This window comes from Marmota monax, unplaced genomic scaffold (genome assembly GCF_021218885.2).
Source record: "Marmota monax isolate L192 unplaced genomic scaffold, Marmota_monax_Labrador192_F-V1.1 WCK01_AAM20220418_F8-fsc00049, whole genome shotgun sequence".
NCBI lineage: Eukaryota > Metazoa > Chordata > Mammalia > Rodentia > Sciuridae > Marmota > Marmota monax.
The window spans coordinates 3,018,877-3,044,396 of NW_026694221.1; the positions used below are offsets into that span (position 1 = coordinate 3,018,877).

The window sequence follows — 25,520 nt, forward strand, 5'->3', positions numbered from 1 at the left end:
CACAGATGTTCCAGGCAAAATCTAAGCTCATAATCTAGCAAAGGATGACCTGGAGGAGAAAGTCACTATTCTGATATAGTTCAAAGAACTGAGATGCCAGCAGTTGGATGACTCATCCACATGGTACTGATAATACTTAGAATAATTAGAGAGTTTACAGGAAAACTTCAATCAAATATCTCAAATACTTCCTTTGAGTTCGGTCGCTGTTGCAGGAGCACCCATGCAGCTTTGCATGCTCTGTGACAACACTTATTGCACTGAATGGTCTTTGCTTCTTTACGTGGTAGTGAAGGCTTGCCTCTGACTCTAGCAGAGAGGATGGTTCATAGAACTGCTTAATTAACAAATGAATGAATTCAGATATTGCATGTAATCTTAGTTTCAGGTGTGGCTTGATGAAGGAAGCTTTTTTTTTTTTTAATTTTCCTAGCCATTTCTGGACTCTACTTTTTTGGTTTGACCCTGCTAGTCATTTTTCTTTTTGAACTCTACAAATGGAACCAGAACATATATTTCTCAGTCCATTATCTTCATAATTGAGTGTGTGCATCCAAAGGGTGCAAATATGCTTAAAAGCATATGAACTGAGAGTGGGAAAAGCATGGTTACCTGGAGGGAAATCAAGTGCACTTATTAATGGACACTAGGTGACAGTCGCAACAGACATCCACCACAAAAAGCAGTGACAGTTATTTCTCTTGTGAATCCAAAATGTATCAACAACAACTACAAAAAGAGCAGGAATTGGATTTTTTTTGCTCTTTGGGGCTTGGAGTCCTCACTTGCATGTTTGATTTTGAGAAGAGATAACCTGCTCCTAGTGAGTAGCTCATTTTGACTTCCTGGATTCTTGGGGTGTCTGAACTTCAGGGCTGGTAATTGCTGGCTGTGGGTCACACTTCTCACCCTATCAGGAGCGTTTGAGTTGGGAAGACAGCATGGTGGCTGCCAGAGGTAGTCTTCTCATTGGGAACCCACTGGAATGCATTGACAGGGACTTGACAGTGATTCCATAGAAGCTAGACTTGCAAAGCTTCTAGTAGGTAGGCTCACTGCAGAAAGCAACTGTTGTCTTGGAAAGAGAAGGAAGAATTAAAGGCATAGGAAGCTAGCAGTGGTGGTGATGTGTATAGAGAGAAACTGAGAATCACTGAAAACTGTAGATGGAGAGGAAGGTCCATAGGTTGAAAAGTCCATAGGCTGACTTCAGGTTGAAAGTAAACAGAAAGGCTTTATTGATCAGTGATACATCTTGGAAGCCAGAGGCCAAATATGTTTGTGGAATTTAGCCATGGATAGTGAGCAAATCATTAGAATTCTTTACAAAATATGAAAAGTCTAAGTAGTAGAAAAAATAATAAAATCCATTTAGAAGAATTTAAATATTGGGAATGGAAAAAATAAAATAAGAGGCAAGTTATTATAAGGAACAGACATAAACATGTTATTTTAATCTCCTGTATAGTACTGTCCCAAGCTTTGGGCTATTTTAATTATCTTCTAACTTACAAATTACTTTAACACAAATGTGTCTTAAATTGATAAGCGGAGTGTCAAGGATCACTTCCAGTAACAGGAAAAGAATCTACAATCTTTAATTTTTACATCTAATCGACTTCAGTTGAGGTGTAGTCAAATGTATATTATTTTTAAATTTGACACTTTCCATTTAAGAGGTCTTATTTTATATGTGTCAGAGTTGCAGATGTGAAGTTAGCCACTGGGAAGGCTAACTGTCCCAGGTTCTTTTGACTTTATGGCTGGAAAGAATTTGATTGTAAGCTCATAAAGAGAAAGGAATGCTGTCCACTAGGGAAAAAGATTACATGGTCAATGACAATGTGAACTTGAATAGCGACATTAGTTCTTTAATTATAATGAATCCAGAAGAAATGTTCAAGGTTGGAAAGGAGACACTTGGTAGGGGATGATGACAGATACTTATGCAAATGCTGTCAACACTGACAGAATGAAGAGGCTAGAGCTTCTTTGGGACAGTTGGAAACATCATCCAGAAGGGAAAAGTTTTAAGATCCACCAAAAGTTCAGTACCTATCATTCAAACTACCCTGTAAAGTGACACATTTCTAGTCACTAAATATCAAGCTAGCGTTTTTCTCTGTTGGGAAAATAAAACTGTGGTCTTTTACTTTTCAAATATTTTTTATGCTAATTTAGTGCTAAATTTTCTAAATGTGAATAGAAGGAAAAGAAAAATAAAATAGCTGAGACTAATATATCAAAAATTCCTGGTAACCAATTTTTTTTTAATGTAAGTTCTCATATTAAAAAAAATTGTTTTCAATTTTTTTTATTCCCAGTTCTGGCTTCAACTTCTGTCATCTCAAAACACCCAAGGCTGTTCTTAATGCATAGAACATGGTTATTAAGACAAGATGAATGAATTAATGGTTGAAAGAACTGGATGATTATGGAGACATGAATGCTGTTCTGGAGATATAAAAGCAACCAAAAACTGCTTTAAGGGAAACAGCTTCAATATTAAAACTCAATGTACATACCTTTGAAACATTGAAAATAGATGTATTTCTTGGAATTCTTTAAGGGAAATCTGTTGAGAACACTTGTGAGATAGTCATTTTTAGTCAAAGATTTCTTAATCAAAGTTAGGATATATAAACAGCTTTAACCACCCACAGGCAAAGTGTGTTGTTTGTCAGAGGAATGAAATGGGTTTCTGTTTATAGAAAACCAGAGATTCCTCATTGGAGTCCTTTTCTCAGTAATGAAGTGTAAAAAATATGTTTGTTTAAGGTGCAGTCTTCATTTTGAAGAGCAGGTTTAGAGGAAAGAATAGTTATTCCTCACTCTTAATGCTTTCTTCTATGTGGTCAGAACTTCTGCCTCCTCCTTTTACTTCTCTCCAGGAGAAGAGACTTCATTTGCTATGTCAATTTGTGAGAGATCACAGAGTCCACCCTCTTTTCTAGTACCATCCTGCCCACCAGAAGCCCACATTACTTGTCTGTTCATTTCAGTCGTTGTCTAAGTGTGTTCTTGGACCACCTGTACCCACAGCACCTGGAGACTTTGTTATATAAATGAGACAAAGATGGCTGATGTGTATTGGTCCTTTATTATTATTTCCTCACAAGAGGCTGGGACCAATGAGCTCAGAAATCCAGGAGTGCCAAACTCAATTTTTACACATCCGGTTGTTTTCAACATAGTCCAAATAAATAGATTCTTAGTCATTTAGAGGCTATTCGCTTTGCATACACTGTGAAATTGCACCCAACATCTGTTAGTAATAGAAAAGAGAAATCCTGTCACAATAAATTAGACTCTAAGCTGCTGCTGCTCTGGGGAGCTCATTGACCCAGAGATTTTCTGTTAAACTGCTGAGAAATATAATCCTCCTCTCTTGATTCCCCCTTTCCCTCAGGAGATCTCTTGTCCTCCTCCCCTTTCAGATGGTGGCCTCTGGATAGTCTCATGTTGAGAGACAGCCTCATGTGCAAACCTGTCTATGTGTAGACCCAGTAAAGCCTGCTAGGTGTTACTGCCGTCTTATTTTGTCAGCACCCAAACCCCTGGAAGTGACTAGAGAACTGCAATTATTTTTTAAGTTCCCCTGCAGACCTAATGAATCAGAAACTCCCGTGTGAGGTCCATAATCTGTATTTTCAGATGATTCTGTTGCATGCAGAAGTTTGAGAACTACCACCTTAAGTTGTATAGGGGCAGGATGCCACTGGGGAGTCCTACGGTTCTCTAGCATATGTGTTATGGTCTGGTAGATAGATTTCTATATTATTCATCTATTGCTGTGTAACAAATTGTATCCCTCAAATTTAGTGGCTTAAAATAGTACACATTTACTAACCCTCAGTTTCTGTGGGCTGAGAATTTAGAACCAGCGTGACTGAGTGGTTCTGCTCAGGGTTTCTCATGTGGTTACTGTTGAGATATTGGTTGGAACTTCAGTTGTTCAGAGGTCTGATGGGGGCTGGAGTAGCTCTGCTTTCGAGATGATTTACTTGCATGCTGTTGGCAAGATGCCCCAGTTTCTGACCATATGAGTTCTCCAGAGAGCTCCTTGGGTGACTTCACAACAAGGTAGTCAGCTTCCACCAGAGGAAGAGATCCATGAGAAGAAAGAACCAAAGTTGTTGATGGCATTTCTAAAGTAGTCGTAGCTATCACTTTTGTCATTTTTGCTGTAATCTCATTGGTCATTGTGATGGTCAGTCTGGATTATCAACTTGATTGGATTAAGAAATACCTAGGATTAAGACATCTCTGAGTGTGCTGACAAGGGTCTTCCCAGAGTAATTGGCACATAGTAGAGCAAACTGAGGGACAGATGTCTTTAACTGTGGGTGGCATTGTCTGGTAGGCTACGGGCCTGGATAGAACCAATGGCAAATTCGGAGGAAGTAGTGTTTTAGTTAACCTTTTTGCTACTATGTCTAAAAGATCTGACAAGAACGACTTTATATGAGGAAACGTTTGTTTGAGTGCTCACAGTTTCAGAGGTTTGAGTCCATAGAAGGCCAGCTCCATTCCTCAAGAATGGAGGCAGGCTTTGGGGCTCAAGGTGAGGCAGAATATCATGGTGGAAGAGTGTGGCAGAGGGAAGCGGCTCACATGATGATCAGAAAGCAGAGAGAGATTCCACTTGTCACAGACAAAACATATACCCCAAAGGCATGTCCCTAAGAACCCACCTCCTCCAACCACAGCCCATCAACCTTCAGCCACCACTCAGTTAATCCCATCAGGGGATCAATTCACTGATTGGGTTGAGGCTTTCAAAACTCAATCATTTGTCCTCTAAACCTTCTTGCATTCTCTCAATATGAGCTTTTGGAGGACACCTCACATCCAAATCATAACAAGTAGTGTGGATGCCAGTTCAATTTTTCTTGAGTGGGTGCTATAATTTCTGCTGCCATCACCCGAGGACATTGAACTCTTCACTCTTCCAATGTGGTCTCTCACCAGCAATACTACAGGAAGTTCCCTGGCCTTAAGTTTTGGACTGGGACCCAATCATTTGTCCTTCTTGTTCTGAGGCTCCAGCTTCTTAGACTGAACAGCTACTGATTCCTCTGGCTTTCCAGTATGCAGAGGATCATTGTGGAACCATTCAGCTTCTGATTATGTAAGTCAATCCATTAAATTCCCTTTTATAATCATATATAATATATATCTTGTTGGTTCTGTTCCTCTGGAGAATACTAATACAGTCATAAGTCAACCTATCCAATGTAGAGAAAGGCTACACAAGGACATGAATATCAAGTTGCAGGGATCATTAGAAACCATTTTGGAGACTATCATATTCTCCTAAATCAGTAATAACTGGCAATCTATGTTTCCCAAACATGACATTTAGTGGTAATCAAAGTAATATTTTAATTCCATCTGCTTATGCTCATGTCTCATTAGATTGTTAGTGGATGAAGAAAAGCAATGTTACTTGTTGGCCCTCTTGAAGACCTAACATGTAAAAAGTTGTAAATCATGGTAATCTCTCATTTTTTTCTAATGAATTGCTGACTATACAGCTCTTTCTGGATATCCTATAGCACCTTGAGCTCAAAATTAAACTCCTGACTTATCCCATGAATGCTGTTTTTCTCATAATTAAATAGCACCACCATCCGCTTAATAATTGCCCAAAGCCAGGAATCTTGGACCTTTTAATTCCTGCCTCCTTCACGCTACTAGTCCTGCTTATTTTATCTCCCAATAGCTCTCAAACTGGTCCATCTCTCTTCTTCGCCACGACCATCTCTCAACAATATTGTTGCTATGACCTCTAGCCAGTCTCCCTGTGTTCTCTGTGGTAAATAGTTTAGGGATGAAACATTGTGGAGGCCACAAGGCCAGCTGGAGGTTATGATGTTAATCCCACTGAGAGGGAAAATTTTGGGTGGTGGAGAAGAGAGATGGACTAGCTTGAGAGCTATTCAGGAGGTAAAATGAACACAATGTGGTGATTTTCCTCAAGAAATGTCTTCTTTAAACTCCTAGATGACTCCCCTTTGTCTTCAAAGTCCCATTTCCAAGAATGCTGTGCAGGGCCTGCATGACATACATCTCCAGCTTCCTGTCTTAGACATTACTGAGCTGGTCTGAGCTTCTTTCAATCCATGATTGTTTATTTCCACTTACCACTATGCTCTTCTTATCCATTTTCATCCTCCATCTGAAATGCTCTTTGCCTCACCTTATTCACTTGAGCAGCTTTTGTTTGTTCTTCTGCTCTTGATTTCTTTGTGCATGTTGCCGTTGGGACTATAAAGCTTGGGGCAGACGTTTTTCTATAGTCTCCCTCAACACTTGGTGGTTAACTAATCCTAGCATTTACCAATATTCTCTCCTCCATTCAACTGCATGGTGCTTAAGGGAGGGATCATGCCTTATTAACTGTTTTATACCTACCCTCTGCAATATATTTAGCACTTGGTACAATTTGTTGAATGAACAAATGCTTTTTATTTGGTATTTAATATGTCTTTTGTTTATTACCCACTGGAGGATTGTCTGCTTTGGCTGATATCTCATTATTTATCTTTATATTTTCTGTCTTCCCTCCCTCTTGTCCCTATACCCCCTCCTCTCTTTCTTACTTCTTTTCTTTATTATTTCTCAAGCATTTGAGATCCTACTAGCAATTGCTTTCTAACATTTCTTTATACCTGATGTTAGATTTCTCCACCTGCTGTTGGCTTATTTTTAAAAATTTTTCCATGAATGTGGATAATTTTCAAGATCCTTCTAAACTTATATGTAGCTTTTTACTTAATATAGAGAACAGATGCTTTGTGTGGAATCAGAGATACTATGGTGCGCTTGATCAGAAGTAATACACATCTTTTTTTGGGGGGGGGGATAGGAAGGGCAGCAGAATAGAATAGACATTATGATTGATGTATGCACATTCCATGTATGTATTACATGTCAAAATACATTCTGCTGTCATGTATGACTAAAAAAAAATAAAAATAAATCTTTCTTAAAAATATAAACAAACAACTAACTATTGTTAGTTTGCCCAGCATCTTGATCTCCTTTCCTGGAATTTTCCCTACTTACGGCATAGTTGTCAACTAGATTATGCTTATAGGGTAGCAGACCCTTGAGTCAAACTGCACCAACAAGGTACTTGGAAAACTTGGATTTGTAATTCATTTGAATAGTCTCATGAACAGAGAAGATATAAACAGAGTTGTTGGTATGGTGGTCATTTTCTTCACATGGAATTAGGAATGATTTTCTAGAACCTTTGAAATATACCATGCAGATGATTAACTCTTCTAGGATCAAGAGATCCTTTCTGAGGTCAAAGGTCTCCTTACTTAGGAATTGAGTTCAGATAGACAAATATCCTTCAGTTTTTGCTTTCAATTCACACTAACCAAGTACCTGTATGACGAGTAGTAATATTTTCTTTTCTTTTGTTTTTTAAATAGCAAATATGAATGAATGTGCTGAGCTGTGGTTATGTTTCTGATTGCCTTTTTGAAAAAACATTTCTTAATGATGCTTAGCCAGTGTTTACTTGGCTCAAGATTTAAGAAAGTTTTCCAACAGAACTCAAAGATTTCCAGAGGGAAGTGTCATGTCAAAGTCACAACTCAAAGGAGCTAATCAATGGAAAGATCGGCACGTGAATTGGGGGGAAAAACTCAAGAACAAAATTGGCTTGTCATTCACATAAATTTGTGATGTCCTGTTCCTCAATGTGGAGGGCAAAGCAAGCTGTACAGAGCACACTAGCTGAGGAGTTTGCATAGGCCTTAGGCTACACTTATTATACAACACTTTCCTCAGAAGACTTCTGAATAGAAGCATGGTGGGCGGGGGGCATGGCATTTCCCATGTATGTATAGAATGTGGAAATTACCTTGATTCCCCTGGGCTTTCTTACTGTCCTTAGTGATGTAATCACATGCAATTGACTTTTGTAATGAGCAACTTCATTTTGAATATTTTCACCATTACTCATAGGTTTTATTGTTTGTAGCTTAATTAAAGGAATATTGAATAGATTTTCAGTGAGTATATTAAGGGTAATTGCTAGTTGAATTCCTAAATTTTAGGGAAAATAGAAAAGGTGATTCCATTGATAAGCAAGCATTTAATATATAAAGTTTCTTCCACCTTTTTGTTTCTTGTTCCATATTTTGTTTTTAGTTTGCCACAGAATCAATTAGCACTGATATCTTCCTATGGATTTTGTCTGCTGGTAATTACTCTCACTCAGTAGGACTGTTTGCATGTGAATTTCACTTTTAGTAAAAATTTCCTTATGATAAAGTTTTTTTCTTTGCCTATTTAAAATTTAAATTTATAAGCTAAATCTTGCTCAATTAAAAATCATTGTTTCCTCCTCCTCCTCCTCCTCCTCCTCCTCCTCCTCCTCCTCCTCCTCCTCCTCTTCTTCTTCTTCTTCTTCTTCTTCTTCTTCTTCTTTCATTTTTCCTTGGGTGAGGTTTTATTTCAGGTTCCTTTTGTAGCCTTTTTTCCCATCATTGATTTACCAGTCTATTATTTGGTGGTGTGACTTGATCTTTTTTTGTATTTTTTTTCTTTCCCAGTGATGGGGCTTTCTATTATGGTTTTGTTCCTATTCTTTTTCCTCTGCTGGTGAATGCAATTTCATTGTATATAGTTCAATAATGTTTTAGAATTTGATGCCTCTTCTCCTAAGATTTTAGAGGACTATGAGAGCTAAGTTTACCTAATATATAAAATGTTTGCTGTGGTCAGAATTTTCTTTCTTCATAAAGTCAAGGAACATGTGAACTAAGCACTTGGCATTTTTTCCCCCTGTGCTTCATGGATAGAAATGACTACTTGGATGAACTGAATGAGATGTTTATTGAATATCTATAAAGTATTAACTTCTCAAATAACCATATGGCATTTCCTTTACTCTTTATTAAAAAAAATGTGAGGTAGTAATATGAATACACTTAGGGGGGAGGTCTGAAGTGTGTTTCAAGTAGATCACATATGCTAAGGGGCAGGGCACTTTCTTGTGTGTTTTTATATACATTTTGAAAACTATCATAGAGAGAAGTGAGCTTTGGGCAGACTCATACAGTATTTTTAAGTTCTGGTCGCTGCACTATATCTCAAATGTCATCTAAATGTTGGTGGAAACTTGATTTTTTCCCCCTCTTTGTGAAGGAGGTTTAGTGAAAAAAAAAAATCCAGTTAATAGGATTTGTTAATATTTCCCCATCTAATTTTGCCTGTTGCAGAGAACTAAATATTGTATATCCACTGGGCTTGACTTGTTGACAGAAGGACCAACTGTTTATTCATGTCACAAATATTTATAGAAAACTGGGTGTGTGTAAAATTACTTGTTTGTTATTTATAACTCTGCTCTCATTGAAAAAGGACAGATTCTGGTTAGAAAAACCAAGAGATAAGTAAAGTTCTCTAGAAAGGGAAGAGATACATGAGCATGAGGTTTTAAACCAGAGTGGGTAAGATAGAGTTTGGAGGGTGAACGGAGGGAAACAGTCTATAGAAAGGACTGGGTGGCTGGGGGCTGCAAGAACTGTTTAATCTTCATGAAGACAACCAGAGAAGGTACCTTCCATCCCTTTTGATAATTGAGAAAGTTGAGTCCATTAGCAGGATAAAGTTACATCTGTATCAAGCCCAATGACAGGTTGCGTGTGTGCCAAATGTGGGGAGACCCAAAGGTAAACACTGGACAGAGATATCTTCTTCAAAACACAATGTATTTAAGTAGTATTTATGAAGTTTTATTGTGATGAGTGTTCTTTTGTGTTTCAACATGAAATCAATAGTAAAATATCTCATTGTTGTGAATGAGAAAAACTACTATATGGTGTGTGAATATAATTCTAGTTAATGTATTGCAGTTTGAAGTATTTTTGGATTGTTTCAAAGTTCCATGTCCTGCTTTAGGGTTTTACTAGACAAGAAATGAAGCTTTGAGAAGTAAAATGTCAGCAGGGGCTTAAACTCAGTTCTGCTGTGCCTGAGGCTAATGTTCCTAATGATTGTGCTTGGTTGAGAAAACATCAATAGGGTGATCCACAGGTTTCTTACTGGAAGCATCCAACTGGCAGCCCCAAGGACATAGGGGGTGCAGTTGAGGGGGAGCTCAGTACTAACAAGAGCAGTGGTGGGAGGAATAGATAGCTAACCTTAATTTAAAAAAATCCATGGAGCAACCTGTTATTGTTCTTTTGTGTTATTAAATAAGAAATCCAACTGTGTTTTTAGGTGCTTTATTTTCATGTGAAGATGTCCTAGCAACTGAACAATCTACAAAGATTCATTGAGCAGGAAAGGAATGACTAGACAGTCTTATTAACTTGGTTGTTTGTAACATGGAGACACTTTGTTTTAACTTTTAGAAATGAAATCTATGGCAAAAATGTGATTTCTCAAGCCATACTCACAGCTGCTTGTTCTTCAAGTACATTTCAACAAGCCATTTTGTAGAGTAATGAGCTCCTTGCAATTCACTGTCTGACCCTCTCTCCAGCAGCAGTGGCATCCTCTGGTTGCTTGTTAGAAAGTGCAGGATATCAGGTTCCACCCAGATCCTCTGAATTAGACTCTGCATTTTGACAGGGTCTACAGGTGATTCTACTGCTCTAGGGCAATTTTGGACTCTGCGGTGAATTAAAAAATATTGGGAATATCTTAGCCCTGCCTGAGCTTGCTTGTAATGGCAATTAGCTAAAAGCACATGAACTGGCAATTAACAAAAGTCAGAAAGATTTCTGCACCAAGCCTGCAGTATCCACAAAAAAGTTATAAGTGTTGGAAGGAAGGAGCAATCACAGCCAATTAGGTCCACCAGGGAAGATTTCAAGCCTGTTGCCTTCTAGTTATTTCATTCTCTTAACCTCCAAACTTGCCATAGGCTCCTGTAGCTCTAGGGGGCAGTGTGTCACAGTAAAAGGCAGATTGCATCAATACCCCAGTGTTCTTCTTAATAGCCCCGTGACCTTGGAAAATCAAGTAATAATCCCCCTGAACCTGAGTTTTTTGACAAATAGAAAACTCACAGGATTGTTGTAAGGATTAAAAGGTAAAATAATAGTAATGCTTAATATATTAGGTACTCAGTTTTTGCTGGTGTTTGCATTCCCCTTGTCTAATTCACAATTACAAAGAAGAGAGCTGTACTGTTTTTGAACCTCAAGGAGTTTGCTATAACATTCTCTTGTAAGTGTGACTTATAAGCATAGTTTCTTCATTTGGGAGGTAAAAATGTGAGATGGATCTTGAATAATAACTATATTGTCGCAAATGTAATCAACAATGATGATAATTGAAGTTGATATTCCAGATGTGATATTGTTACAAATGAAAATCACCATAGTCCCTGGAAACTGATATGTAGCTCTCAACTTCCCATAGATTTTTTTGAAAATCAATATTATTAGGGAAATCAGAACACGTTGGCATTCTCCAAACAGGGAGAGCAGCCTCCCTTACTGTGTGCACACACACATACAGACTTAAAACAAAAAAACACAAGAAATACTGGCAAATGCAATAACATGGAAGACATTAAGTGAAATAAGCCAGCAGTCATGGAAGTACAAATACAGAATGACTCCACTTATATGTAGAATCTAACATAGTCAAGCACAGAATCAGAAGGCAGAATGAATGCTGACTGCCAGAAGCTAGAAGTGGGGGTGGGAAGAAAATGGGAAATTGCTGTTAAATAGATAAAAATGTTAATTATTTAGGATGAATGAGTTCTAGACAACTGCTGTACAACATTGTGATTACAGTTAGCAATATATTATATTGTACACTTAAAATTTGGTTAAGAGGGTACATCTCTTCAGTGTTTTTACCAAAAGATTAATTAATTAATTAAAAATAAAAGGAGAAAAATAACTTTGAGTGAGATTTTTTTAAACAGCAATTTTCTTAGCATGCTCAAACTTTAATACTCTTAGAATTTCCACTAATGTGGCAGTATCCTTAAATTTTGAAGTGTTTTCCTATTCTAATTCTCTTTAAGAAGTAAGACATCTTGCATACTTGCTATTTCCTGCCCATCAGATCCAGCAATCACAATATCTTATGAAAAAGTGTGTTGTTTTATGGGTCATTGAGGTGACCAAGACCCTTGCAAATCACATGAAAAGAAGGAAAGTTGTCATTCCCCTAGGGTAAGATATCAGGGCAATGCGAACACATTCTGACTTTCTTAAAATGTTGACTTTTAAAAAAATGTAATGGGAAGTTGATAACTGTATATTGAATTCCAGGGACTGTGTTGATTTTCTTCTGTAAAAATAATCTGGAATATCAACTTCAATTATCATCATTGCCTGATTACATTGATAATAATGTAGTTATCATTGGGGGCAGTGGCATACACCTATAATCCCAGTGGTTTGGGAGGCTGAGGCAGGAGGATCTCGAGTTCAAAGCCAGCCTCAGCAAAAGCAAGGTGCTAAACAACTCAGTGAGATCCTGTCTCTAAATAAAATATAAAATATGGCTGGGAATGTGGCTTAGTGGTCAAATGCCCCTGAGTTCAATCCTCAGTACCAAAAAAATTTAAAAAATTAAAAATCCACCTGGTGGTGACATATGTCTCTTATTCCAGCTGTTTAGGAAGCTGAGGCAGGAGGATCACAAGTTCAAAGCCAACCTGAGCTATTTAGTGAGGCCCTAAGCAACTCAGTGAGACCCTGTTTCAAAATAAAAATTAAAGAGGGCTGGCGATGTGACTCAGTGGTTAAGCCCCTCTGAGTTCAATCCCTAGTACCAAGAAAAAAAATAAATCTGGCAGTTTCATTACCAAATGAATAAATGAATTTGATATAACTGAATCTCTGATTTTTCATATTTTAAGTTTATAATGTAGCATTGATATCTGAAATTTTTCATGAATGCTGTATTTGGTTTTGGGTTTTCTACTGGAATCCATTGATCCAATGACAATACCAGGATATGGTCTGGGCAAGTATGCAATTTATTACCTGGCTTTTGAAAAGTTTTTCTGTCTTGTGCATATGGCAGTATTTTAGGGTAATGAAGTACTTGCTTCAGTTCATCCTAGTGTTTAGTAACTCCTGGAATATTTTGGAACTCTCCATTTTCTAACATCAAATATCTGGGGAAAACATGGATAAATATTCCCAGTACAGAACTGTAGCCATTTTACAGAATTCTTCCTTAAAAGAACCCAGAATCAATGAAGTAGCTCTGAATTTCTAATAAATAAGGAAACGTGAGGAGAGAGCGTAACAAAACATGGTAACTAAACTCTTATTTCTACACAAAATGTCTAAACATTTCCAAGTCAATAGACCAAATAACAAGAGGACTGTCTATCTCTTACATACTGGTCACTCATAATCAACTTATTACCTCCAATGGTATATATCCACTGATTGCCACTCCGTTCTTTTTTGTGTGTAAGCAGTGTGATAGTAGCTAATTTAAGTTTTGGGAGAAATATGGTCTCTGTCATGTTATTGTGGAAAGGAAGCAGACATAGACAATATAAAATGAAATGGGTATGAATGTGATCTAATAAACTTCATTTTTATTTTTAATTGATGTAGTAACTATACTCGCTGATGGGGTATAGTGTGACAATTTGGTACATGTATACAATGCGTATTGATAAAAAAGCATTAAAATTTTATTTACACAAAATTTTGACAGTGTTGATTGTTTACAGTGACACAAGTCTCCATATTGTCTTTGGTAAAATATTGCCATTGATATCAAATAACTCGATTCAATTAAGTCATCAGAGTCTAAGTTTACTGATCATAGATATTTCAAAGAATACTACTGGTCTCCTTGTCAGTGAATTTCTTAATGGTGAAAGAAGCCTTCTCTAGACCACCTAGTAATTATGGTCAAACAGATTGGCCACAATAGATTAATTATACCATTCCCATAGACACTAGTATTTTTGTTTCTTGCTCTAAAGTATGCCCAGGAAATGTTGCTATTGCAGATGCTAGGACTCCTTATATTAACCCACAAAAGATGACAGAGCCACGCCTCTCGGTGCTGGAGCACCCAGTTCACTTTAATCTGACACCCTGTGAATCTTTTTCTACAGGTGCTTCCCGGTAGGTACCTGTTTATACAAATTAGCACCATATCATGCAATTGGTTTTATGTGTGGTATGTATTCCCAGCACATTTTACAGACAATGTTTTTTTTTTTTTTTTCCTTCATACTATGAGTGTTGTAAGCCTGTGGGGAGGGCAAGGATAAAGCATTGTGGGCAGGTCCTAAGGAAAAATGGCATTATGTTGCAAAGCATCTATTCTTGGTCAAACCCTGGTGAAAGATTTGAAGAAATTTGATGCAAGAGTAGGTTAATTTCCTCTGAAGAGGATATGCTGCTGCCCTGCAATCAAGGGGGTCTAAGAGAAAGGGCTCAAGTTTCTTGCTTTTACCTTATGTGCCTACAATTGTCCCCAAGTCCCATAGAGCCACCTCTACCCAACCAGGGATCATTCAGATCATAACTGATTCAATAAGCTTGTACATTAAACTGGCATTATGATTTATATCACAATTAGATTTGGGGTCTGTTCCTTCCATATGTTTGTCCTGTTTTCATTAGGAATAAAGGATTCTTTTAGCCCATGGAAGCATTTTTGTTCTTCTGTGCTTTGAGTTTGGAATCCTGGGCTCTAAAATTTTCATTCATTATTCCTTTGTAAGTTCTCAAGTCCAACTCATGGTCCGTATGAATTCTATTGTTGCTGAAACAATATATTTTAACCACCCGAATCCTTGTCTTCCACTAGCTCCTTATGTCATGTCCTTACTCTGGTTATTTTGAGTAAAAATGATGTCTAAGTGCTGAAATTCTAGTGTTCTATTTCCTACCTGCCAATATCATCTGTGCATTTTTCAAATATATGAGGCTCTCAAATTCCTAGAGCCACTGCTCTAATCAGAAAGGTCCCTGTATAGCAAAATTCATACTGTTTCAAATGAAGAAATTTAATGATACCATTTACCCAGGCATTGATGGTATTAGAGGAACAAGATAATGATAAGACAACTAGAAAACTGGGAAGCCTTTACCACCTCTAAGCTGAAAGGACAAGAGGAAGAAATGATAAATCTAGAGCTCAGAGTCAACTGGCAACTACAATGTCTGTGTGGGATGGACTGACTCTTGGAGGAATGTGTGTAAATCAAGTACCACATTGGAAGAGAACAGGAAAATAGTAAGTTGCCCTCTTTTTCATTCTTCACTCTCATCAACCTCTATCTTTCACTGACCACGTGAAAAATGAATCCAGTTAGTAATGAAGGATGGAAATGTTGGGGGGGATGGTATGCTCAGAGATCCAGTTCCTTCCATGGAACACAGCAGGTTATATAAGGTAGTAAATAAGTTTGATCCAAAGGGCTATGTTGGGAGGTGGCAACAAATAAAACTTTGAAACATGTGAAGTAAGTTTTCTTCCTCAAAAACCTATTGTATATAAATGGTATAAATTAATTCAATGTAAGACTGAATACACACAGGAAAATTAGCAGATGCAATTGCTACTAAAACTGAATTGGTCTACCCACAATAGTTTAATTTTATCTGGAATGATTTACTAATTAATATAGTTAGAAAAATAAAATTCAGTCAAGTTACTAACATTCTAAGAACAGTACACTTTTTTTTTTTGCTTTTCCTCTGCAGCATATTTACATAAGGAAAATACAAAAAAAAAGAAAAGAAAAAAAAAGAAATTGCTCTTCTATATTAAATACATGTCTGTCCATAATAATTTATTTAGATAAAGAATTAATTTGACATCTTACTTTGAGAATTGTGTTGTAATGTCTAGAGAGATATAAAGGAAGAACTTTAGTGTAAGAACAGGGAAATCCAAATTTTATCCTTGCTCCAGAATTCCACTAGCAATCTTTAGCCAGTGTTTTTACCTTTAGAAGTAATCAATAGAAATAAGAAAGGCTGGAAGGATTTATGAAGAAGGTAAAATTTCAGTTACAGTTGGAAGTATTGGACAGATGTAGAAAAACCTGTGTTTTTGTATTTTCTGGGATTGCTTCCATTGTTTTTTCTTGTTACTGATGATGTATGTTAAAGGGGGAGAAAGAAAATGGTGGTTTTCAATTCTTATTATTGTATCATATTTTTAAGAAATTGTTTTTTTCAGCAAGACTTTTTAATGAAAAAATTGTATAGCTCACATTGCAAATAAAACATTTATTGTACTTCATTTATTGTAAGCAGCAGTTTTTTCCTGGGTTTAAAAAGTACCTTTCCATAGTAACTCTTTAGTTCATTATTTTGAGAATTTTAGACTAAAGATACCTATAACTATGTATGGATATCTGTACACCATTTTATTGTACCTATTTGTACCTGTCTATTTCTATCTGTATATTTTAATTAAGTCATTTATGTAACTTTCAAACACAGGCAAAGAACATCGTTGGCGTTAAAAAGCAGGACTGTAGTCATTAGGTAGAGCAATGGAGGAGGGGAGATAACTTTTTGTAAGCTCCTTTTTCCTTCTCCTTCTCTTTCCCCTCCCCCTCGTCCTTTTTTCTCCCTATCCTTCTCTTTATTTTTTTCTCTTTTCTTAGACCTGGATTATGGTTATGTGGATGCTTTTTTTTGGGGGGGGGGTTACTGGGGATTCAGGGACATTCCAACCACTGAGCCACATTCCCAGCTCTATATTTTCATATTTTATTTAGAGACAGGGTCTCACTGAGTTGCTTAGCAATGTGGATGCTTTAATTTTGTGATAATTCATCATCATCAACAACAAAATTGCTGTTTGTTGAATAGCTGAAAATTTAAAGAAAAATTGTTTTCTTGAATGTATTTCAAAATTTCTCAAGTTTTGAAGTTTTACCTAGTTCATCTTACCAAAACAATTGCTATGAGAAAATATTTTTTATTATCATATATGACAAAACAAATAAAGTAATACTTACTTTTCTAAGTGTTTCTGTTTTCCAGAGTTAATTGCCATTTTACTCCTGACTAGTTCATTAGAAGAAGGAAAGTGAGACTCTAGGTTTTCTGATAGGTACTTTTCTTGTGGCCAGAGATACCTTGTGAATAATGAATGAACTAGAATAGGTCAAACATATCATTTCTAGTAAGAATTAAGGAATCTGAAAGAGAATGTGATATTTTAGAATGATACACAATAAACATTTTCTAAACATTTAAAAGAGTTTACAGTGTATGTACATGCACATGTTTTTTCTTTTATTTGTCATCTAAAGAGTAAGTTCATTCCTCTTGAACTTTTATTTGATATAAAGCCTCTACTATAAAGTCCTCATTTCTGTCATGAAAATATTACTCTAACAATAATCAAATTAAGATTTTTTTTTAAATTCAGATTTTATTATTAAATCTTAATTTTCACAAATAATAACTGAAAAAGTTTAGGTTATTGAACCTATCTTAATTATCTTGAGATAACTTTGGTCTTCTTGGATTTTTCTATTTCCCCCAAATTAAATTATTTCTAAGAATTTGGAAGTTTGGAAACAGATTTTTTTTGGGGACAATTTGCTTCTGAATGTACATGTTTAGATAGTTTTCACAATTACCACAATAAAATCTTTTTTTTCATAATTATGTTTCATAATATTATTTTTTAGCAACATTCCATGATGATAAAACTAACTGAAGATAATTAGTGTAGCCTTCTAAATTAATGGCGAGTATATGTTCAAGTAAGATTAATCTAGTATTAGTTTTAAAGGTAGAGTGCTTTGATTTTAAAATATTAGGTTCACTGATGGAAAAGGATTTAGTACCTATAGGCTGCAATATATCAAAAACACATTCATAATTTTATCACATTTTGCATTGTGAAAAGTTCCTCTGGGAGTCATCTATTATTCTTCTCTTTCTCTTTTTCGAGAATGTGCCAGCATCTAAATGTAGTTTGTCAATCAGTCTAACCATTGTCAACAATTTTGAGTTTAAAGTTCCTGAAAATATTAAAAACACTTTTAGTTCAAAATAGGGATATCTACAAATTATAAATTTTAAAATTCAGAAGCAGGCCTGGCAGCCCATAAGGCCAGGGTGTGGCCTCCACAGAGGCGGAGCAGCTGGCTCTCCTGGGTGTCCTACATGCTGTTGCAGGGGCGTGCACTGCGCAGGTGTGAGGCACCCAGGGCCAGGACTGTGGGGGCTAGCCTTCTCCGCGGAGGCCACAGTGCTGCTGGCTCTCAAGGCCATGGAGAGCCACGTGAATAACCAAGTGCTGGGAATTGGAAGCTGCTCCACAGGTGTCCACGCTGTGCAGCTAACAGCTCAGAGGGCGAAGCAGGAGCTTCTGCAGTCCCATTTCTTTCCCTAGTCCTGCTGGACCACCCGACCCGCAGTGACCTGGATCTCTACCCAGAGACTGATCTGGCCTTGGATGGAGTTGCTGGAGTGGACGCTGCCCTCACCCTCATCGAGGGCGGTGAAGGCTGCCTGTCAGTTGCTGGCTGTCCAGTTGCTTCCTAGTGGTCTCCGACTTAAGGGAAGATTCAAAGAACCGTGGGAAAGAGAATTCCTACAGGGAGTTCCTATCTAGGCAGACCCTAAGGCCTGCATCCCGTGAACAGAGCTGTGACCCAGAAGTTTGGGGATGAGGTCGACCTTTGGATCACTGTCAACAGACAGATCCTTCAGTGACAGGTGGTGGGAATTTTATTTGGTACTGGAAGTTTGACCTGGTGCACAAACGAAGTGAACACGGCCTTCAGAATGAACCCAGATGTGGGGTCTACTTGGGAATGCAGCACGGCCTGTTGAGCACCAGGGAGAAGCTTTTGTCCTGTTGCTGCAGGAGCAGTGAGCTCACCTGTCTCCTGCTGAGCCAGGGCAGCCGGCCTCTCCTGGAGCCTTTGCCTTAACCTGTCTGTACCAGGGTGGTCCGCTCTCTGCGCGGGAGGCAGGTAGGGGCAGTTAAGTCCAGTCTTCTTAAGTGTTGTTATTATGTCATTTAAAATTTTTTCGACTTTTTAAGTTGGTGCATTATAGTTGTACATAATGATGGGATTTGTTGTTACAAATTCGCATATGCACACAATATGACAATAAAATTTGACCAATATCACTTCCCAGCACTAACCCTCTCCCCCCTCCCTGGTCCCTTGTATCTACTGATTTCCCTTTGATTTTCATGAGATTTCCCCCCACCACACGCACCACATACACCTTTCGTTTCCTTTTTTTTTTTTTTTTTCTAGCTTCCATATATGAGAGAAAACATATGACCCTGACTTTCTGAGTTTGACTTTCTTCTTTTCTGCTACTCTGTTTTGTAGGTAGTTTTAATTGCAATGCCCCACAATGTCTAGTGACGTTTTAATCCTGTTTATAGGAGTGGAGCAGTGTGGCGTGTGGTGACCAGGATTGTGAATTGTCAGAAGAACATGATGCTTCCCTGAGGGTCAGGGGTTTGTTCAGACCCGGTTGTTGAATTACTTAACCAGAATACTGCCAGTGGACAGTTGTGAAATGTCAAGTCCTTGTTTTTTTTATAAGTGATTTTCTTTTTGTTAAAATTTTTAATGTTCTTTATTATTACTTGCATGGTTTGGTGTCAGAAGCTGTCACCTCTTATGTTGTTTGAAGGTTGAAATAAAACAGTGTGGTGTCCCCCTCACCCCCCACAAATTAAATAACAGAAACAAATGCATGATTTGTTTTGTAGGATTGTTTTTTATACGTATAATTTTTTCAAGGAACATGTTGCACCATATTGACATGTATGTAATACATATAATTACATTTTCACACCCAGCGTTTCTTTGAAAATAAACTTAAAACTTATATTAAAAAGTGTATTAAAATATATACCTATTTATTTCCATGAGCATCATATCAGGAGTTTTTTAAAAGTGATACTCCATTTTATAGACACATGGAGAGCTAGAACCAACTGATATATTGAGAATACATAAACAACTTCTTTGGTTTGTAAATCAAATTTCTTTATTTATTTTTCTATTCCACCCTTTTGTATGTGTGTGTGTATGTGTATGTGTGTGTACACGAGTTTCAATACTCTGATAAAAAGCCTTACTTAAAATTCCAATTATCTTATAAAGTAAAATTGTATCCAGAAGAACATTAATGACTATATTCATTTTTCTTCATTCTAAGTAACAGTACCTGCTGCTTGAACTTCATGTATTATAATATTTCCTGTATCTAACCTCTCTTTTGGAACTTATTAAAAGATATAAAAATTAGTGTGTTTAACATAACTAAGCATTTATTTTGAATACGGTTTGTCGTTTGATATTGATATGTAAAGATGATGTTTTTGTTACTTAATATTACACTGCAAAGTGGCCTATTATTTATTTAAATTTCTTTTTTCTCTTTATTTTAGGTCACTTTTTAGACTTTAATATTTTTATAATAATGACTTTATGGCTTTCAATTAAAATATGTGCCTCACATAAAGTATTTAAGTATTTTATTTTTAAATATTTTTTTTTAGTTGTAGATGGACACAATACCTTTATTTTATTTTTATTGTGGTGCTGAGGATTGAACCCAGAGCCTTCCAGATGTGAGTTGAGCACCCTACCACTGAGCTACAAAATATTAAGCATTTTAAACAAAACATTGTGAAGCCCAAAATATTAAGCATTTTAAATAAAAAGTTCTGAAGCCCAAAATATTAAGCATTTTAAACTAAACATTCTGAAGCAATACATTATCTGAAATGCTTACTATATCGCTAGGCTAAAACAGTCAACACATCTTTCACTATTTTCAGGTTGCTGCCCAAGATGATATAAATATGGGTTATTCCTTTGATATTCGAGAAATGTTCTTTCAAATAATATATATATTTTTGAAAACAAAATATAACATCACTCAGGGAAACAAAAAACTGCTTGTAAATTTATTTTGTAATTTTAGTTTAATGTTAATAGGAAATATTGTTAATGAGATAATTTTTATTTACTACAAATAGGAAATATGTTAAAGACTTTATATTTTCAAAACTTTTTAGGTCTTATTTGTCAAATTAATAAGATATTTGATTTGATATTTGATAGAGGGAAGTGAAATATTAAAGATTAGCTTAAAAATCATGAGTGTTAGGATGTGGAAATTCATTTTTAAATCCCATCTTGAAACAAAGGTCAAAGAGAATAAAGCCTACCCACATTTGAGATCAGGAAATGATTTATGAGGAACTGTATGAGTGAAAATCAAGTTAAACCTATATAACCATTTATCAGACAGATTGGATGACCTTGAAGAAAATTGACTTAGTCTCAGATATAATATGGATAGGATCAAAGCATGAGAACTTTTAGGAAAAAAAATCTAGGAGAAAACTTGAATTTAGGGGAAAAAAGTTTTGGAGTCTAGTTTCTAGCTCTCCAATCTTTTATTCTTTTAAATTACTTTCAAAATTTTTAGAAAAGGCTCAAGTGTATTTAGATTACAAAAAAGAAGATTCTATCTTGACAGTGGTTAACATTTTGGCCCTCAATAAATTCTATCAAATAGTATATACTCTTATTTCTAGATTCTCACTAAGCTCTAAAATTGTAAGATTCTGTTTTTTCACTATTTGTTTTAATATTGCCCCTACCATGTCTTGGATGATTTAAAGATAAAGGATAGTAGATTATTTTCTTGATAACGTTTCCCAGATTATGAAATTTTTAGTGAAGTGTGTAAATTTCTGCCTTAGGTATTTCAATATTTTATGGTAACAAACATAAGCATCTGGATGCAGCCTTTGTCTCAAACCCCCTATAAAAATTAATTTGGAGTCATTCTGACAGACTGTAGTTTCTTGAATTTTAGATCCTGTTCATGTGTTCTGGGGTACTGTATCAAAAATATCTGGGACTCTTTTGGGGCAATTTTTGTCTCTTATTAACCTACAATCCTGACTCCATTTTCTGTAGGGATGTGAGAGCAAATGATATATTCTTTCTAGTTTTAAAAATGTACCTTGCAGACATTTTGTGACTTTCTGATTAATGTGTACATGAATTCTGCTGTTCTTGCTGCATATGCCTGAACCTGACTCTCAAAATAAATGCTGAGAAATGACCATATCCTGGGGTTGGAATGTGTTTTCTTATCTAACAATTATAGGTTCACTTTTTATTCACATCATACTGACAAGAACTTCCAAAAAAACATGCTTTTTAAATTCATCACAATTAGTTGTGATTCATTATCATTTTTTATTGTATATTTTTGGTTTTGGTTCCTAATATTGTACTTAGGATTTTTAGAATATGTTTAGGAAGAGAGAATAGCCTATACTTTTGCTTATACTGGGTATTTTCACTAAACATAATGTCCATCAAGTTCATCCATACTGCCTCGAATTACAAGATTTCATTTTTTTATGGCTGAACAGTATTCTATTGTTTACATATAACACATTTCCTTTAACACATTGTAACATTTCCTTGTTAATTGATTTTAGAATAAATTTTAATAACTTTTTGTGACTTTTCAGATTGACTAATATGCTAAAAAATACAAAAATCCTATCTTAACATCTTTTACAAAACAAAAATTTATAATTTTCAATTCATTTATTTCTTCTCCCATCAAATCATTTGACCTGAATTAGATTGTTTGGAATTGTTTCATTAGGTTTGTATAAAAAAAACTCTTGAAAATAAATTCAGCTGGACTTTTTTCCTAAAATTTTCTAAAAAATCTACATATTATACTTGATGATTAGTAGTACTTTGTATAAACACAGTCTTGTGTGTCTGTGATTTACAGGCCCTCATTAACCAGCCTTTGACTAACACCTCAAAGTGATTTGGACTCCAGTAGCTCTGAAGAATTCTATCAAGCTGTTCATCATGCTGAGCAAACCTTCAGAAAGACAGTAAGTTACTTGAAGCAGAAGCAACTAACTCTGTAATGTTATCCTGATTCCTGGGAACTGAAAGATACCTGCACACAGGTATGTTAGTCTCTCTTTATTGGGAATATGCATTCATATGTTTAAATGTGATAGACTGATTTGAAGATTGCAGAATATTTTATCATTACAGGAATAAGGATGGACATTTCTAAGATATCTTGTAATTTTTGTTGTTTTTATTTATTTTTTGGGAACAGTTACAATGCCTTTTTTTATACTGAACCATCTTTTTTAGGAAATAAAACAAATATAAAGATTTAATGATATATAATTGATGATAACTTTAGAGGAAAATATTACTTTTTGTAACTGATAATCATACTAAATGAAAATATCATTTAAGAAATATGCCTAAAATGAGGTATGTTATTCTCAAAAAATTTAAAAAGTCAGGTTATTGTGTGTGTGTACACACACACACACACACACACACACACATATATATATATATATATGATTTTAACTCGGTAATTGAAGGTTGATGTCAAAATTCATATTGACAACTTTATTTTGCATTTATTAAATTTAGCTTCTAGGATACCCCATGTTATTAAAGTCTAATGTGTTTGAAGGCTACTACTTCTCAATATTCTTAAAAAAATTACTGTTGATAATTCCAAGTTTACTTTAGGAAATCCATTAAATTGGATGGTGATTTTGTATATAACTTTTCTAATTCTTTTTAGTTTTAAGTGAAAAATGAAATTCTGGTTACTTTAAAGAGCAATTCAGTCAAATCTTCATATCTGTTTTTGCCAACCAACCATGGATCATAAATTTTATTTTAAATTGCATCTTTATTGAACGTTTACAGAATGTTTTCCTTGTCATTATTCCATAAACAATACAGAGTGTTTACATTGTATTAGGAATTATAAATAATCTATTAATGTATTAAATACCTGGGAGGATATGCATAGGTTATATGAAAATACTACAAAATTTTATATAAAGTAATTGAGCACCCTTGGAGATTTGTGCCCTTAAAGTTCCTGGAACTAATCCCCTGTAGATACTGAGGCATGACTATACATGTGCAAAAAGTTTTAGATTATCTGTATGTATGTCACATTTTATAATAATAAATCAATAGAAACTATAAATTATCCAAGTAGGAAAATGTTTTCAATATTCTCCTCCCTATATTTTAAAAATTAAATGGTTTTATTTGTATTTTATATAAACATCTGTATTTATTTATATCTATGGCTATATATGTTTCTCTGTAACTAAAGTTATATATAACTAGATACACAAACACACACACATACCTATGTATGGACTATTAAAAAGGTTTTGAAAAATATGGCTATATTTCTACTATGACTATATTTCTACCATCTAGAAATATCTGGTAAAGATCATAACATTGAATAAATAATCTAGGTCATGTAGGGTCCAGTATTCTTCTATATTATTCATATTTATTTAAAAAATATTATTGTAAAGCTGAATTAATTATTAGTAATTACTGTTGAAAGAACTATTCAATGATGTAATATGTGTCAAGATGTACATTATCCTGGGCTAGGGTTGTAGCTCAGTAGTAGAGTGCTTGCCTGGCACTTGTGAGGCAGGTGGGTTTGATCCTCAGCACCACGTATAAATAAATAAATAAAATTTTAAAATACATTATTCTGAACTAGCATTAAGATAAAATTCTATTACATACTTCAGAGTAAGATTTATTCCTTATATAACTAAATTTACTTCTTTTAACTCATAAATTTATTAAATATTTATATATGTACATATGTATGTTTAAGTAGACAAGTAACATATAATCAGCTCAAAAGTATAACACATACATGCTTATTTTAAAAGAAAAGAGCAGTGGAATATAATTTATATTATCTAGTCATCTTTTAATAGTCATAAGTTAACATTTTCTTTCTCATTTGAAACATTTTTAAGGAATACATTATGCAGTTCTCCTATATTCATAGTATTCTACATTGTTTTCAAGATAGATTTAGGCACGCTAAAATTTTAAAGTTTATTTGGACAGATATCAATACATTAATCAGAGCCTCACCAAAAGAGCTAGAAGGAAAACTTTCATAAGGTGTTCCTGGAAACAAGAAAGTATTAGATTGGTTAGGGAGGACTAGTGGCCTAGTTAGAGATTAGTTGGAAAATTCTAAGCTATTCCAACTTGGGCTTTGCATGTATAGAAATCTGGAATGCCGGAGCTATCTCAACCTAATGGTTTAATGTCTTCCCAACTAATATTTTAGAAAACATTATGGTTTAAAATTATAGCGATATATTATAAACAATTTGCATCTTTATAATTATAGGTTAAATTAATACTAATAAATATGTGAAAGTATCTGTGGGAAACCTAAAAAATGGCTTTGAAAAACTGTAGGTATATTGTACTGCCTTGTTTATATACTTGCACAATGAAAAATTGTAATTGATGTAAAACTAGCTATTGGCTTAAAGCAAATAATTATCACATGAGTAGGAAACAAACAAATGGATTTAAAACTTTCTCCTTCTTTTTGATTAATATAGCTGAGTGTTGTCTTAGGGCAAATTACTTATGGTATGTAATCATTAGCACTGGGAAATGTGTTTTTGAAATATAATAATCTTAAATA

General features: G+C 35.2%; 1 long non-coding RNA gene across 1 annotated transcript in view; it reads left to right on the top strand.

Annotated features, from left to right (window-relative positions):
• Positions 1–22,775: 22,775 nt before the first annotated feature.
• LOC124108095 (uncharacterized) overlaps positions 22,776–25,520 on the top strand; it is a 47,571-nt gene continuing 44,826 nt past the window's right edge. The window contains exon 1 of the long non-coding RNA XR_006856616.2: positions 22,776–22,953. This is a non-coding gene — a long non-coding RNA (uncharacterized LOC124108095). The remainder of the gene's footprint in view (positions 22,954–25,520) is intronic.